The 17,662-nt window shown below is 42.4% G+C and overlaps 1 protein-coding gene across 23 annotated transcripts in view; it reads right to left on the bottom strand.

Moving 5' to 3' along the window:
• tenm3 (teneurin transmembrane protein 3) overlaps window positions 1-17,662 on the bottom strand; it is a 1,793,546-nt gene that overhangs the window by 1,631,712 nt on the left and 144,172 nt on the right. The window lies entirely within an intron of this gene.

The following is a 17,662-nucleotide window of genomic DNA, read 5'->3' as shown; positions in this document are numbered from 1 at the left end:
ATGTTATCTAATCTAAGGGTTTTACATTATCTGTCCAGTGATTATATTCTCTCAGTTTTCTACACCCATTTGGTGAAAAGGAACCATGGGTCCCTCTGTTTCCCACATAATAACACACTTCTAGTCCAAAAAACAGTGGTAGTGATTTGGCCCGATTGTTGCTGGAGGAATACAATGAATGGGCCCCAGTCTTTCTTAAAGTTAGTTAGAGTTTTTTCCTTAATCAACGTAGTAAGTTTATCCATTTCTGCAAGTTTGTTTATTTTCATAAATCAGTCATCTTGGGGTGGAATCAAACTTTCCATTTTTGAGAGTAGGTAATTCTTTCTGCTATTATCGAGTGTCAGCTCACTACAGCCGCTCCTGAATGAACACACGAGACTCTCTGTGATATCACCAGAAACTTTACTGCAGGAAACATAAACATCAGAAAAGCCAAGAATGGGAGGCTCCGGCCAACCATCCTTTATATACCCTCCCCCTCATTTGAAAAGTCTCTTCCCGCTCAGCAAAACCCCGCGCAGATTCCCCGCCAAGTCCAGCAGCCGTTTTTTCTCCGAGTCCTGAGACGCAGGTGTCTTATCAATGTCAGTGACCCTGAAACTCAGAGCCACATCCAGGCTCTAGTAGCAGGGTTCTGACATGGCGTCCTCCTCCCCTTCGTCCTGGAAGGAAAAGATTTAACACAACTATTGTTCTCCGCTGTCCAGAGTTCCTTTATACTTTTTTAACAGGCTGCAATGGAATACCGGGTGTACCTTTCCTAGGTCCTTGGGTAGCCTCAGCTGATAGGTCACTTCGTTTATTCTTTTCGCCACCCTGAACAGCCCTATATAGCGTGGAGCCAATTTCTTAGATGGGAACCCCAATTTCAGGTTTTTTGTGCTCAGCCAAACCAGATCTCCTTCGCCCAATTTGTCCCCCTCTCGGCGCCTACGATCTGCAAAGAGCTTGTACTTCTTTTGCGTTTCCCGCAATGCCTCCACCACGTTCTGCCACCCTTGCTTAATTTTAGCCGGCCATTCCTTGTCGGTCTGGCCCTCTCCTTCCTTCCACTCGGGTAGCCTGGGGAAAGGTGCCACCTCCTGTCCGTATACTATTTCGAATGGGGCACGACCTGTGGCCGAATGTACGGCCCCGTTAAATGCCATCTCAGCAAACGGCAGAAGGTCTGACCAATTGTCCTGTCTATAATTGGTGTACATCCTCAAGAATTGGCACAGTGTTTGTTGGGTACGTTCGACCCCCCGTTGGTCGCGGGATGAAAGGCCGAGCTCAGGTTCCTTTCTGCTCCTAACAGCTGTAAGAATTTTCCCCAAAATTTTGCAGTGAATTGGACTCCCCGGTCGCTAATTATTTTGTCGGGGCACCCATGTAGGCGATATACATGCTTTACATACAAATCCGCGAGCTTTTCAGCCGAGGGGAGTTTTGGCAGGGCCACAAAGTGCGCCTGTTTTGAGAATAGGTCCAATATTGTCCAAATGTATCTGTGGCCTCTGCTGGGGGGTAGTTTGCCTACAAAATCCATTGCCACGCATTCCCATGGCCTCATGGGCTCCACCACCTTCTGCAATAGCCCCTGGGGCTTCCCAGGTCGTGTTTTGCCCTCTGCACATAATTCACACTGCGTGACGTACCCCCTGGCGTCTTTCCTCATTCCGGGCCACCAGCATTGTTTGGCCAACAGTTTAATAGTCCTGGTAGGGCCTAGATGACCTGCACCCTTGTTATCGTGGCATTTCCTTAACATTTCTTGTCTCAAACATTCGGGAATATACAATTTCTTATTAACAAACACCAAATCCCCACACAGTTCTCCCTGTTCTTTGTTCGTTTGTAACCATTCGTCCATTCCATATGCTCGCTTCAACTCTTCCTCCCATATTTCTCCTCCCCCCGTGGAAATGGCAGTACGTTTGTTTTCTTTGGCCGCTTGTGCTCGAGTCAGTACTGCCAGGCCCCATTGCTTATCTAGGAAAAGGCTCCCCTCAGATTCCTGAATTCCTCCCCCGTGCTGAGGCATCCGAGAGAGAGCGTCAGCGAGTATGTTGTGTTTCCCCTGGAAGAACTTGAGTCTGAAATCAAAACGGCTGAAATATTGGGCCCATCTAATCTGCTTTGCTGATAGTTTGCGAGGGGATCTCAGATATTGTAAATTTTTATGATCAGACCACACCTCGAACGGTATTCCACTCCCTTCCAGAAAGTGTCTCCAGCACTCTAGTGCTTTCAGAATCGCTAAGGCTTCCCTCTCCCAAATCGGCCAGTTTTTTTCTGTATCGCTAAACTTTTTCGACAGATAGCCACATGGCTTCAGGTTCCCCCCCTCGTCTTTCTGCAGCAGGACTGCCCCATATGCCCGGTCTGACGCATCGCAATGTATTACAAAGGTCTTAGACATATCAGGGTGCTGTAGGACAGGCTCCTCAGTAAAATGCTTTTTTAGGGCTTCGAAAGCTTCCTGGCATTCTATTGTCCAGGTCAGTTTGGCCCCAGGGGCCTTCACTTTGGCTGTTTCTCCCCTGCCTTTAGTCTTTAACAAATCAGTTAATGGCAAAGTGAGGCGCGCAAAGTCCTTGATAAATGTTCTATAGAAGTTTGCGAACCCCAGGAAGGATTGCAGCTGCTTCAGTGTTCTGGGGGCTTCCCACCCCCTTACGTCTTCCACCTTCGCAGGGTCCATCGCCACTCCCTGGGATGAAATCCTATACCCCAGAAAGTCTATCTGGTCTTTATTGAACTCGCACTTGGCAAGTTTCGCATACAGTTTCGCTTCCCTCAACTTTTGTAGGACTTCCCTGACTAGTTCTACGTGTTGCTCCTTGGTCCGAGACATTATCAATATATCATCTAAAAAAATGAAAACTCCCTTGTACAATAATGGATGCAACACTTCGTTGATTAATTGCATGAACGCGGCCCCTCCCCCGCATAAACCGAATGGGAGCACACAATAATTGAATAATCCGAAGGCGCAGGAGAAGGCCGTCTTCCACCTGTCCTCTGGGTTGATCTGCAATTTATAGTAAGCTTCAATTAAATCCAATTTAGTGAATATCTGCCCCTCCGATAACTGGGCGATCAAGTCCTTCACTAAGGGTAGAGGGTATTTATTTACAGTACTGATTGCATTCAGGCCTCTGTAGTCAATGCAGAGCCTCAGCGTTTGGTCCTTTTTCCGCCTAAACAACACAGGTGCCCCTAAAGGGGAATTCGAAGGTTCTATGAAACCCCTCGCTAGGTTTTTATCAATGTACTTTCTCAGTTCCTCCTTTTCCCTAGCCAACATCGGGTATATCTTTGCCTTGGGAAGCTCTGCTCCTGGGACTAGCTCTATTTTCACTTCGACCCTCCGCTTCGGTGGGAAATTGTCTGCTTCCTTCTCGTCAAACACGTCCACAAAATCACGATACTCTGGGGGTAATTTATCTGCCAGTTCTGCTATTCTGATAGAGTCTTCCTCCCCCCTTTTTCCCGGCTCCCTCTCGACTTCCTGGCTCCCTTCTTCCAAACTCATCCCGAAAATCATGCTCTTATCCTCCCAGTTGATTTGCGGGTTGGCCTGCCCCAGCCACGGCATGCCTAGTATAACATTATAGTTGGCTATTTGTGATATCACAAATGACACCTTTCCTTCCCAACTCCCTATCTTACACTTTACATCTTCGGCACTGTGCCTAGTTAACGATCCTGATGCTGTGGATCCGTCCAACTGCGAAAATGCTATTGGGGATTCTAGGCTCGTTCTTTCGCATCCCAATCCCCCGGCTAATTCAGGGGAAATGATGTTCCTGGAACATCCACAATCCACAAACGCTTTGCAGGTTGCTTGTTTGCTGCCATTTTCAAGCTGAATGGGGACCACTATCATAGCTTTGTCCTGACTTACCCCCCCCCCCCCCCGAATGGTGCCTCATCGGTGGTTCTTCCTCGGCGCGTTTTCCTGCCACGGCTCTTGGTTTGGGCGGGCCTCTGCCTTCCCCTTTTCTCTGCCAGCACTCGGCAGCCCTGTGGCCCAACCGGCCGCACACGAAGCAGCCACTCCTGCTGGCGCTCACGTTCCCTCTCGGCTCCGCTCTCCTCCCGGTTGGGGTTGATCCCTCCTTCCGGCTCCCCTCTTTCATCTGCGGCCGTTGCTGTAGCCCTCCTCGGTGCCTCCTCGCCTGGGCCAGCGATGTCTCGACGCGCCCCGCCAGCTGAATCCATCCGTGCAGTGTGTCAGGCTCATCACGGTGCACAGCCCAGGAGAGGATCTCCCGCCTGAGCCCCTCTTTGAAGAGTTCCATCTTTGTCACTGCAGACCATTCCGGCACCTTTTCGGCGAGGCATTGGAATTCCTCCGCATACTCAGATAACGACCTCTGTCCCTGGGAGACGGTCTTCAACTTCTCCCTCGCCCGGATCTGCTCCAATGGATCTCGGAAACGGGTCTCCAGGGCCCCCATAAAGCGTCGGACTGACCCCAGACATGGGTCGCGCCGCGCGTGCAGCTGAACGTACCAGCTAGCCGCTCCCCTCTTCAACACTGCACCAATGGCCCGGATCCGGCTGGATTCCGTTCTAAAAGTGTGAGCATTGTCCTCCATATAGCCCCTCACTGTGGTAAGGAAAAAATCCAGTTCAGAGGACTCTCCCCCAAACTCGATCCTTAGTTCCTCTCGTCTCGGTAGGGGTCCCTGAGGCGGCAATCTCCAATCCTCCGCCCGTCGCAAGCCCCCTTGCAGACCAGTGGGCCCCGCTGCTGTTTCTCTTGGCCCTGTGCCACGCCCGGCATTCGCCAGGGGCACTAGGGTCTCAGCTGGGAGCGTAGCCGGGATTCTCGGGGGCTTTTCCCCTTCGTCGTCACTCTCTTCCACCCGCGTCAGGCTTGTTTGGGTCTTGGGCCGGGCTCCGGGCTCCTTTCGCATTTCCCTTCCCTTCGGTGCTGGGAGGTCTGCAAAGCCCTGGCTGCTTCCCACGCTCATGTCCCACATTGAGCCAGCCCGAAGTTCCCTTCCTCTCTCTGGCTCCGCCAAAAACGCCAGGCGCTCCATCGCCCTCGACATTACTGCCAGGGTGGTCTCCATTGCCGACATCCTCTCTTCCAGAAACACCATCCTTTGTGGGGCTGGGGAAGGTAAATCTTCCTCTCCTCCGGTGCTGTCTCCCTGCACCACTCCACGCCTCTGGGTTACCCCATTCGGCTGGGCATAAGCGGTGGATGACGCCAGGGCCGCCAGCTGGTGGAACTCAGCGTCCGGCTCGGGAGTGGCCCTTCCCGACCTTCCTCCTCCTGCGCCCAAGAGCTCTTCATCCTCCACTTGCATGTTGCACCTCACCGCTACAGCGGGATGGTGTCCGAATTCTTGGCTTAGTGTCAGCTCACTACAGCCGCTCCTGAATGAACACACGAGACTCTCTGTGATACCACCAGAAACTTTACTGCAGGAAACATAAACATCAGAAAAGCCAAGAATGGGAGGCTCCGGCCAACCATCCTTTATATACCCTCCCCCTCATTTGAAAAGTCTCTTCCCACTCAGCAAAACCCCGCGCAGATTCCCCGCCAAGTCCAGCAGCCGTTTCTTCTCCGAGTCCTGAGACGCAGGTGTCTTATCAATGTCAGTGACCCTGAAACTCAGAGCCACATCCAGGCTCTAGTAGCAGGGTTCTGACAATCGAGTATAGCAATAACCTTCCACATCTTCTATAAAGTTGTTCATTTAACATGCCAAGCCAAAAGAATTCAGGTTTTATTTCAATTTTGATTTTGATTTCTAAAATCATATGTATTTGTGCCCAAAATTCCTGGACCTTTTTACAAGATCACCACATATGATAAAAGTGCCCACTTATTCCCTGCATTTTCAACAGTCACTAAAACTAGTTTTATACATCTTAGCAATCCTTTCTTGTGTCAGGTACTATCTATATATCATTTTATTAAAAATTATTTCAAGTCATGACCTAGTGTAAATTTCAAACTCTTTTTGCAGAGGCTTTCCCATTGTTCCATTTGTATTTGTTTACCAAAATTTTGTGCCCACTTAACTATACAATTTTTTATCTGTTCCTCCTTTATTTAACAACAATTTACACAACTAAATTGAGTGGTCATCTCTGGAGTCCAAAACAGTTTCCAGTTTGGGATTATCAATAACAAATATAACCAAGTTGTTATAGATTTTAAATCATTCTACTCACTGTCTATAGGAAAACTACTGTTTTGGGAAGTTTTGGGGCAGTAGTTCCCTTCTCATCTTTATTCTATATTGATCATTATCCAACACCAAGTCTTTATAAAGTCAATCTTTCAAGGCGATTTCCCTTCTAAAAATCCTCCTAGTTATAGTAGGCATTCATTTCTCAAGAACAACCAGTTCTTCAACCAAGTCAAACAGCATACATGATAATAAGACTAGGAGAACATAGTCCTCCTCTTTTCATATCGTCTTGTAGTACTTTGAATCAGGCCCTTGGTCTTTTTCCTTGCCAATTAAGTTTTGATAGGTATTTTTGCTATTACTTAAATGGAATGTCATTTAGTATAATTGGCAAGGCATGAGATAGAAACAGCAACTTTGATAGCACATTCATCTTTATGTATCTAAATACATTTCTGATTGCCTTCAGATTTGGATCTCACTGATTCCAGGGCACATGTAAGACTAAGTAACATAATAGCTTTAATTGAACCAAACTATTGCATTCCATAAACACAAATGTTACACAAAACATTGTTAAATGAAATCATCATTTTGCCACTCTTTGGAGAATAGTAACATGTTTGTATAAGTAAACAAGGAGTGTGAAAAGAAAAAGAAAGCATAAGCTTTTAAAGGCTTTCTACCTGCTGCAGATTCTAGTGTCACATTCAATATGCTCCTGAGGCTGACTAGATGTGAATGATGGATCCTGGATCAATACACTGCCATATACTTTCCACAGAGATTGCAATTACTGACGGGGAAAGCACTCTAGCAAAATTTCAATATCAAGTCAATAAACTAATGTCTCTATTTTGAACCACGTTATTTTAGATATGAATAAAGATATTTTAAGAAGTTTCTTAAGACAGGATAATGGGTGCATAGAGCCTTTGAAACTATAATTTAAATATACGAAATAAGGCAGTTATGGAACACAATATTTACTAGCAAAATAAACATGCCAAAAACCATCTTGCTTGGAAAAAACAAGTAATTGTCTGTGAGGTTTTAATCTTATGCACAATTGGTATGTATGCATAGACAATTTTACAGTTTCAGTTTATTGCACTGAACATTCCAATAAGATAGGAAACAACTAACATAAATAGTTCTTAATGCTATTAGCTCATTTACAGTCCATTTTCAAACACTACTCAAAATAGTTAAGCAAAATGTGCTTTTTTTTGCCTTAACTTGATAATATAACCAGTTTATTTGTCTCAATAATGGACTTTATTTTAAGGAAAACTTTTCAAAAGTTATCAAACCTACTTTAATTGGACATTTAGTACAGAGTGTGCAGGCAAGTATCAATACAAAAGGAGAGACTACACAGTTGTTTTAAAATAATTGCATTCTTCCTCCCCCCCCCCCCTAAGTAAGGATAGTAAGAGTTCAGCCACACATTCATTTACCATGGAATACATGGTATTTCAAAAGATATAAAATTGGTAAAATAGTACAGATATCCACATAAATTGAGAAGCACCGTTTTAAAAAATATAGAATCAACAGCATCTCTGTTGATGTACAAAGTTATGATTCTCCTCTTTTAATATAGGGGACCTTTCACCTAGGGTTCAGATATGCTTTGCAAAAGTATTTTGTATCTGGAATGCCAGGGAAAAAAAGAGCAAACAGGAAACAAAATTTGAGGCAGAAAATTAGAAATAAAGCCATCCTTTCTTGAACATGGCCAAAACGAAAGCAAGGCGATTAGAGATCCATTAAACCAAATTAAAGATACAGGGGCTACATTTCTATTGTGGAGTGTCATCTTTTTACTGCTTTATATTTACCCAACTCTAACTAGTATGTCTCTGATCCATATTTAAAGGGGAGGTATGCATGTAGTCAATTGAAGAAGAACAGCTCATGACGATCTCCAGCAAATACAGAAAACACAGGCAGTCCCAGAGTTACAAACATCTGACTTACAAATAATTCATAGATAAGGATGGGGGTGAGATGACAGGAAGTGAGAGAAATTTATCCTAGGAAAGGAAATTCACTCCTGAAAGAGTTACAATAGGAAAAAGGTGTCTCAAATGAAGCTTTATCACCAATTGTTGTTTCCAAAAGACAATTTTTAAAAAAAAAAAATCAATTATCACTGAGACAGAAAAGTAGGTTAAATTTTCTGAACAGGAGCACAAATAGCAAAACAAACACCATAGGGGTGTTAACCCTTACCTATGCTATCAAGAACATGTGTGTGTGTGTGTGTGTGTGTTTGTGTCTATAGTACCTAACTACAGGCAGTCCCCTAGTTACCAAGAAGAAAAGTTATGTACGTTTGTTCTTAAATTGAAGTTGTATGTGCATTGGAACAGGTACATTTTTAAATGTAACTCCAACCAATATATACGTAGAAATGCAACTCAAGAACAAATCTATAGAATCTTTCTTCTTGTTAACTTGGGGACTGCCTGTAGTTAGGGGCTTCATACTCAGTAAGCAGTAAGAGATACAGACAAAACAGAATGTTTGTGAAAGTACTATGGCCTATTAAATGGTATAATAAAATTACAAAAATGTTGTGTACCTATGGATGTGACTTTTTTCTATGTAACTTTGATGACTTTGAAATCGGGTTATCACAGAAGAAAATAAATAATGAAAAATATTCTTTTCTACCACCATTGTGTCTGCAAGGAACTGCCCAAAAGAGTTCTTTTGAGTAGTAAGTGGTCTACTATTTCCTGACCTCCCCCAAGAAGAGAATAAGACCACTTCGCATCCCATTGTAAAGAATCTTCATGCTACATTGCAGATAAAATTGCTCATATACATTCCAGAGTCCCACTCTTTTTTTTCCAAGTTATATAGCATGAGGAAGTAACAAGATCCTTAGAAAAGTGAGAGCCACCACATATCTACTAGACCCTTGTTATCTGATTAAAAGTGCCAGATGGGATTGACCAAGTGGATGAAGATAGTAGTCAGTGTTCTCTTCTATTGAAGGAAAGTGTCAACTTACCTAAAAGAGGGAGCTGTTAAGGCCTTGGTTTAAAATGTCTTTCTTGGGTTCTTCTCTAAAGAATAATTATCAATGTCCAAGTCTTTATTTTGGGGAAAGCTATTGGGATATCTGTAATCCCCTAGTTCTCAGCCCCAAAGGTTCCTGGATGACACAAATTATCTTGATCTATTTCAATATGGTTTCATTTCTGGTTATATTTTAGTGGCAGCTTTGGTTACTTCGGTGGATGATCTTTCTCTGAGAGCTAGACAGGGAAAATGAATGCATGTTGGCCTCTCAGTAGTTTTGGTACTATTTAATGTGGAATCCTTCTTGGCTTCCTCACTGAAAGGGATCTAGAGGAACTATTTTATAGTGGCTTCTAGGAAACAGCAGCTCAGAATGTGGCACTGTGGTATTCAATTTTCATTCTCTATTCAATATTTATATGAAACCACAGATATTTGGGGGTTTGTTGCTACAAGTATGCTGATGGTGCTCATCTCTAGTTCTTCTTTCACAAGCTTAATCCTGATAAAATAGATACACTTCTGGTCAGTTGAAAAGTATACCTGGGATTAGGGCTTCAAACTGTGTTCGATAGATTACTTTGTCCCCTGAAGATGCAGAGGATACATTACTTTGTTCTCAATGAATATGTCACTATTGGTAGTATTGCTTGAGTTGCCTGACTCTTCATATACTTCTTCTGGTATAAAGAAAAAATGCTAAAGTGATGGCAGCTAAAGAAAGTCTGGATCACATAATTGGATCAGTGTATCCATTAGTAAAGCAAAAAAAACCCCACAATATTTTCTTGTCTGACTAAAGAGAAGGGGAACAGCATTGGCTCAGGTGGGTAAGCAGTGCACTGATAAACCCAAGCAAAAGCTATATATTTTATTTAAGCCAATGAAAGTATTTACATCTGGATTCCACAATAAAACTTTGCATTCAAACCCAAATTGTATCAAGAGCTCCAGCATCAGGACATTTTCTGAATCACATTCTAGCCTCAATGTTTTAGTTAGCATACACACCTAACACAAGAAATATATTAGAAATAAATTGGTAAGTCAATCAATGTATTTTTAAAAAGTAATTTGCTTGTATTTTTAAATCTGATCTACTCACACATAAATATGTTTAGGACTGCAGCCTTAACTTTATCCATCTTTCTCTATAACATAAAATTCATTGGAGGATTTCAAATAACTTCTGGAACAGAACAGATTGCTTTCAGGACAAAGAAGCATAGCTTTTGATTAAATAAAGTTGGCATTTACTTAGCTTTGACAGGTTTCTATGTATGGATAAAAGCAAACATCCCAAGCAGACATACATACAATACTATGTAAGCTACTAGAGTCTCAGGCGCATAGTACTAAGTAAATAAAAGATTTCATAAGTTTTCAAAGTTCTTTCTCAAAATAATCCAACACAATATGATAACACCAAAAATATGATAGAATATAAATGTTTAACCCATTATTAAAATTTACCATATACTTATAATGCATCATTATCGCCCCTCTTCATAATTTCCTCCTTCCTTTGGAGTTAAGAAACTGTGTCATAATACCAGTCATTGGTTTGTGTTTGTTGGGAGTCGGGGTGCCCAAATCTCATTCAACAAAATCTCAACAAATGAAGATGTGAATGCTACCGAAAAAGTGTACTAATTGAAGTTATTTGTGAGGTTGGGGTGTGGATTCAAAAATCTCAGTGTTGTTCAAAAGCAACTATTTAAAATTCTTAATATATAAGCTAAGGTGTTTTGCTGTCATTGTGTGACTTCAAGTCATTTCCAACTAATAGAGACCAGAAGGAGAAGCTTTTAGTGGGCTTTCTTTGCAAAAATTTGTTGAGAAGGAGGTGCCTTTCCCTTCCTCAGGATGAGATAGTGTAACTTACTCAGTAAGGTACTGGGTAGGTAGATTTAATGGCCAACCAGAACTTCAAACCATGATTTCCAGAGTCACAGTCCAATGCTCAAACCACTGTAATATGATGGCTCTCAACAGTTAGTTTGTTTGAACCAGTTTTAAACTGTATCTTTCTAAATTAAGAAACCATTTAAGATATTTCAATCCTTTTAAACATTTGTAAACATTTATTATTTTAAATACATTTTATGCAAGAAGCCCTGAGATCTTTGGCTAAAGGATGGGCTATAAATATTTTAATTTATAAATAAAAAATACCCAAAGCAACATTCAATTTACATGAATTTGGGAAATCTGGGATTTGCAATATTTCCCTAATGGGCAATTAACTATCCAAATCAAACTACTAAAGGAATTCTTACACAGTGAGTCCAGAAAGCTGATATGGTTTCTAGAGAAGAATCTGTGATGTCCTTAGTTTCTCAGTTATTAGGGGAAACCAAGTGCAGGAATTCATGTGCAGTGACATTTCATCTGGGCTCTTAGTATCATAATGAGGTATGGAAAAGGAAATATTTCCCTCAGACATAAAATAACCAGAAACTCACTGTATGACAAACTCACACTACTCCCTTGGATGAACACAAGCATAAGGATGTGAATAGTTTTTCTGTCTTGACCTGGTTTTCTCCAAATCCCACCTGCATTTTAATTATTTCCTTGTCATGAGACTTATCTACTTCTGGCAGAGAAATGTGAACATATTTTACCATCCATTTCACAAAATGTATATACTTTCCAACATGTTTTTGCTAATGTAACACAATTTCTACATTTGACTAAAACACATTTGTGTATGTTCTATAAAAGCAATTTTCTGCTAAGTGTATTTAGTATTTCTATTTACATGTACTGACAAGAAAGGGGAAAATGATTTAAAAGCATCTACTGCCCAGTTTCTTCCTAATAATGGGAAAGTGAAAGATGCTTACATTGATGTAGAAATTTAATTAATTTAAATTAAAATTAATACAAATTTATTTTCCATTATTAGCCATATCCAAGGGCAGTTGTAGTAGAAGTTTTATGCCACCACAGAGAAGGCCCTATCCCTCGTCCCCACCAACCACGCATGTGACGAAGGTGGGAACGGGAGGAGAGCCTCCCCCGATAAACAAAGAGATCATGCAGGTTTGTAGGAGGAGATACAGTCACAAAGGTAGATGGGTCCCGAACCATTCAGTGCTTTGTAGGTGATCACCTGAACCTTGAATTGGGCCCGAAAGATGAACGGCAGCCAATGGAGTTCCTTAAACAGGGAGGTTGACCGCTCCCTGTAAGTTGCTTCAGTGAGTAGTCTAGTTGGAGTTTCCGGACCGTCTTCAAGGGCAGCCCCATGTAGAGTGTGTTGCAATAGACCAATCTAGAGGTAACTAGGGCATGGACCACCGTGGCCAGATCAGACTTCACAAGGTATGGTCACAGTTGGGACACAAGTTTTAGTTGTGCAAAGGCCCTCCCGGCCACCGCCGACACCTGAGCATCAAGTGTCAGCGTAGAGTCCAGGAGGACCCCCAAACTGCGGACCTGCGTCTTCAGGGGGAGTGCAACCCCGTCGAGCACAGGTTGCCACCCAATACCCTGATTGGCCCTACGACTGACTAGGAGGACCTCTGTCTTGTCAGGATTAAGCTTCAGCCTGTTTGTCTTCATCCAGCCAATCACAGCCACCAAACACTGGTCCAGTATCCGAGGGGCTTCCTTGGAATCTGGTGGAAAAGGGTAGTAGAGGTGGGTGTCATCTGCGTAGAGATGGCACCGAACTCCAAAACTCCTGATGACCTCTCCCAGCGGTTTCATGTAGATGTTAAAGAGCATGGTGTTTCTGGTGTGGCAGTGAGAAAGGTTGCAGCCAGTTCTATTCTTGAACTGGCCCAACTGTTTAGGTGGATCTAAAGTCAGAATTCAGAACATTTAATTTCCCTGTTTTTCTGGTGCATCACTCTAAAAATATCCCCTGAAGTTTAGATATACTGGCTGATATAGAAAAGAGTTTCAGTTTATAGATGTAATAGCCAGGAAGCTAGGAATACTGCTTGCAATCTAGTATAAAGGTTGCTTGATAGGATGAGTGAAGCACGGATACATGTTCTATTGAGAAGACTGGTCACACCTTTAAATTCAAATAAATACATATTTTCCAGGGAAGGATAAAAAGGAATTGCTGCTTAATGAATTTGTTCTCTTTCCACATTGGTGATATTCTGTCATATTAGAAAAGTTCTCCCCTCACTTCTTGGTTATATTTTCTGGTCAATATGCATGCCACATGAACTGTCATGTAGAACCAGCAGTACTGCCTATATTGCTCACCAGAACCATTTGCTCATCCACTTTTTTGTGATTTAGTTCTCCAGGATGTCATTTATTTCATTTATGTATTTATTTAAAATATTTCTAAATAACCTTCCTGCTTATAAGGATTCCAAAGCAATCAACAAATAAAAATCAATTAAAACAATGCAATGCTTAATTCTAAAAAACAACCAAAAACTCTTAAGAGTAGACTAAAAACAACCCAATTCTGAAATACTTAACAACAATTTCAAATAATACCATGCAAGACAGCAGTGTTTTAGCTGCCCATTGTAAACATAAAAGAGGGCCAGCATATCTTCCTCAGATAAGATGTGCCACAGTCAAGGCACTGCTACAGAAAAAACTTTGTTACATGTACCTACCAACCTGACTTCATGAAGTGTTGGAACCTGCAACAGGGCCTCCTCTGGACATTTCAAATTCATGGGAGGAGGTCTGCTTTTTGATATCAACCATTTGTCATGGTTGTGTTTAGGTTTTTATCCCTTTGTTTCTAAAATCATTGTCTGTATGCACAAGATTTCTGTCAGTGGGAGTACTTCCAGGTAGGCACTGACATGAAGGGTAGGACCAAAATACTACCCTGGATTCATTTACCTGGGTTTAAGTCCTAGTAAGCTCAATCAGACTTACTTCTGAGTAGATATGTATTGCATTTAGTGGTATACAGATTCAAAATGCTAGCAGTCATTGATAAATGAGCATGTGGAAATGGATCAAACTATGAAGACATCCTAGAATTTGGATTTCATGACCACTGGAGAAGGGAGGGGAAAATACCTACAGATGCATCACAAAGGAATATTCATAATGCCTCCACTGAAAAAAAGCAATACCCACTGAATGACAGTGTATAAGATTAGGATAAGAACAGGGAACTTTTATGAGTGGTAATGAGGACAAACAAATTGATTTAAAATGAGCAATTAAAGCACATTTACAACACCATAAGGCAGTGGAAGTAGGGCAGATGGATTTGCTGACATTCAAAGGAGACCAATAAGATTTTGACATTTGTCTAAGGAGTGAAGGCGCATGGCTTCAGTACGTGATTTAAGTCAGCCATACACTCTCTATCACCTTTTTTGAATTTCATTGGATTGGTGGCAACGTAAGTTGCTGTCAGGTTCAGGAGATTTAGGGAGTTGACTTATACTGCTTAGTCATTTCTTAATTCTTGTCTTGAATTTGGTTTAGTTCTTTTGGTGTTCCTTTGATTTTATTTGGTCTATTTTATTTAATATCATAATGTAACTTGCTCTTGCGTTGTTGGCATTGGTTGCCTTTGGGGGGGGGGGGTTCCCTGGGCGGGGAGAGATCTTTTTGTTCACAAATTTAAGGATTTAGTAGCCCCACTGCTAATTTTATATCTTTTAGATAATTTTTAAACCCTTCCCTTTCTTTATTTTACCAGAACTTCTTTATAAGCCTTAAATTAATTTACCTTATCCTTATAAGATAATAATTCACCTCCCCCCCCCCCATTAATTTTACCTTGGATGCTGCTTTCCTTTGGCTAGGCTTCTTTTATAGCCTTGCTAATAGCGAGGTACCTTCCGACCTTAGCAGCTGGCGTTGTCAATCAAGACAGCGATCCTCCTCACCTACACTCTGCTTGTCACCACGGGAACAAGCTTATTGCTCCCTTTCCTCATTGTCAGCCAGCTTTTGATCAGCATGCAGCAAGGGGTTTCTAGTGGCAGCTATCTCTTTAAGCGGGATAGTAATTGTCTCCCCACAGCTGGGAGGAAGTGTTCCTTGTGGCTCCTTGGCCACAATCCCCCTTGTCTCTTCACTCAACAGCAAGCTTCCTCTTTATCCCTGCTGTTGGTGAGAAGCTTGTAAACCTGCTGCCTTTGTGAGGCAGCTCCCCTTTGAGCACCTCGGTGAGGGACCAATGCCTTTGGCAGAAGAGCTCCTCACCTGCAATTTAATTAAAGTAACTGTGAGTGTGGTGGCCATTATTATTATTAATATTATTTTCTTCTTGGGATTACTGTCCTCCATTTTGATCACCGTTACTGTTTGATTGAAGGTGACCATTGGCCACCATCTTGTTTTGGCAGGAAGTCACCATTTTCTAATAAGCTTTTTGCCATGGGTATCATTTTGTTTTAAGGGTGCTGGCTGTTCAACATTTTTGTTGCTGGGAGGTAGCAATAAGCTGCCATTCTTTTTTATTACTGATTGGCACATTTAACATAGCAGCATAGTCATTACCTTGGTGACGTTATAGTATCATTAGTGCTGTTTGGATCAAGTAGCTGCTAGTTTTCTATTATAATAAGCTCTTGCAGAGTACATAGAATCAAAGGTACCTCTTGGATTACACCACCTGCTGTTAATGTCTATTACCATTCAAAATAGACATTCAAAATGTCTATTACCATTAATGTCTATTACCATGCACAAACACAACAAGGACCAAGTACAGAGAGCACAATAATCCCAAATAAACAGCTCGAGGGGAGGTCACAGGGGCTTACATGTCTTTACACTAATGCTCAGAGCATGGGAAATAAGCAAGACGAACTCCAACTCTTAGCACAGCACCACACATACGATGTCATAGGCATCACTGAAACCTGGTGGGATGACTCCCATCACTGGAATTTAGCCATTGAGGGCTATAACCTCTTTCACAGAAATAGAACAAAGGGGAGAGGAGGGGGAGTAGATTTATATGTCAAAAACAGTTACGTTGCAGAAGAAATGCAAGACTGTAATCCGGGAAACCAGCTTGAAAGCATCTGGATAAGAATCAAGGGAACTCGGACTCAAAAAGATCTTGTCGTGGGTGTCTACTACAGACCTCCGAGTCAGGATGAAGGACTTGATGAAGCCTTCTGTCAACAGCTGACCAAACAGGCACAAAGAAGAGATATAGTAGTCATGGGCGATTTCAATTATCCCGATATCTGCTGGAAAACAAATTCAGCCAAGAGTACAAAGTCCAACAAATTCTTCACTTGCCTTGCAGACAATTTTATGGTACAGAAGGTAGAAGAGGTAACAAGGGGATCAGCAACTCTTGATCTAATCTTAACAAATGTGGAAGACCTGATCGATACAGTTGAAGTAGTTGGATCCTTAGGGGCAAGTGACCATGTGCTCTGGAGCCTCCGGTGGCCTAGGGGTTAAAAGCCTCGTGACTTGAAGGTTGGGTCGCTGACCTGAAGGCTGCCAGGTTCGAATCCCACCTAGGGAGAGCGTGGATGAGCTCCCTCTATCAGCTCCAGCTCCATGCGGGGACGTGAGAGAAGCCTCCCACAAGGATGGTAAACATCAAAACATCCGGGCGTCCCCTGGGCAACGTCCTTGCAGACGGCTAATTCTCTCACTCCAGAAGCAACTCCAGTTGCTCCTGACATGAAAAAAAAACAAAAAAAAAAACCATGTGCTCTTGCAGTTTGCAATACAAAGGAATGCTGAAACTAAGACAAGTCAAACACGCATTCTGGACTTTAAGAGAGCTGACTTCCAAAGAATGAAGGAATTACTGAGCGGCATTCCATGGACGCCAATATTAAAAAACAAGGGAGTTAAGGATGGATGGGAGTTTTTCAAAACTGAAATACTCAAGGCGCAAATGCAAACAGTGCCAACAAAGAAGAAAAATAAGACAAGTGCAAAGAAGCCAGAATGGATGTCCAAAGAACTTCTAACTGAGCTAAAGCTCAAAAGTGACATGCACAAGAAGTGGAAAAGGGGAGAAATCACCAAAGAAGAATTCAAACGTATAGCCAACACCTGTAGGGAAAAGGTTCGCAAGGCTAAAGCACTAAATGAGCTCAGGCTCGCCAGGGACATAAAAAACAACAAAAAAAGGCTTTTTTGCTTACGTTGGTAGAAAAAGGAAGAAAAAGGAGGCGATAGGGCCACTGCAAGGAGAAGATGGGGTGATGGCGACAGGGGATAGAGAAAAGGCAGAACTGCTTAATGCCTTCTTTACCTCGGTCTTCTCACAAAAAGAAAGCCATCTTCAACCTCAGCAACATGGAATAGATGAAGGATTGGGGGAAATTCAACCCCAAATAGGGAAACAAGTTGTCCAGGAACACCTGGCCTCTCTAAACGAATTCAAGTCCCCAGGGCTAGATCAGCTACATCCAAGAGTATTGAAGGAACTAGCGGAAGTTATTTCAGAACCACTGGCAATTATCTTAGAGAGTTCTTGGAGAATGGGAGAAGTCCCAGCAGATTGGAGGAGGGCGAATGTGGTCCCTATCTTCAAGAAGGGAAAA

The sequence above is a fragment of the Anolis carolinensis genome, chromosome 5 (assembly GCF_035594765.1).
Source record: "Anolis carolinensis isolate JA03-04 chromosome 5, rAnoCar3.1.pri, whole genome shotgun sequence".
Taxonomy (NCBI): domain Eukaryota; kingdom Metazoa; phylum Chordata; class Lepidosauria; order Squamata; family Dactyloidae; genus Anolis; species Anolis carolinensis.
Note: the sequence above shows the minus strand (reverse complement) of the source record. Positions and strands in the feature narration are given on the sequence as shown.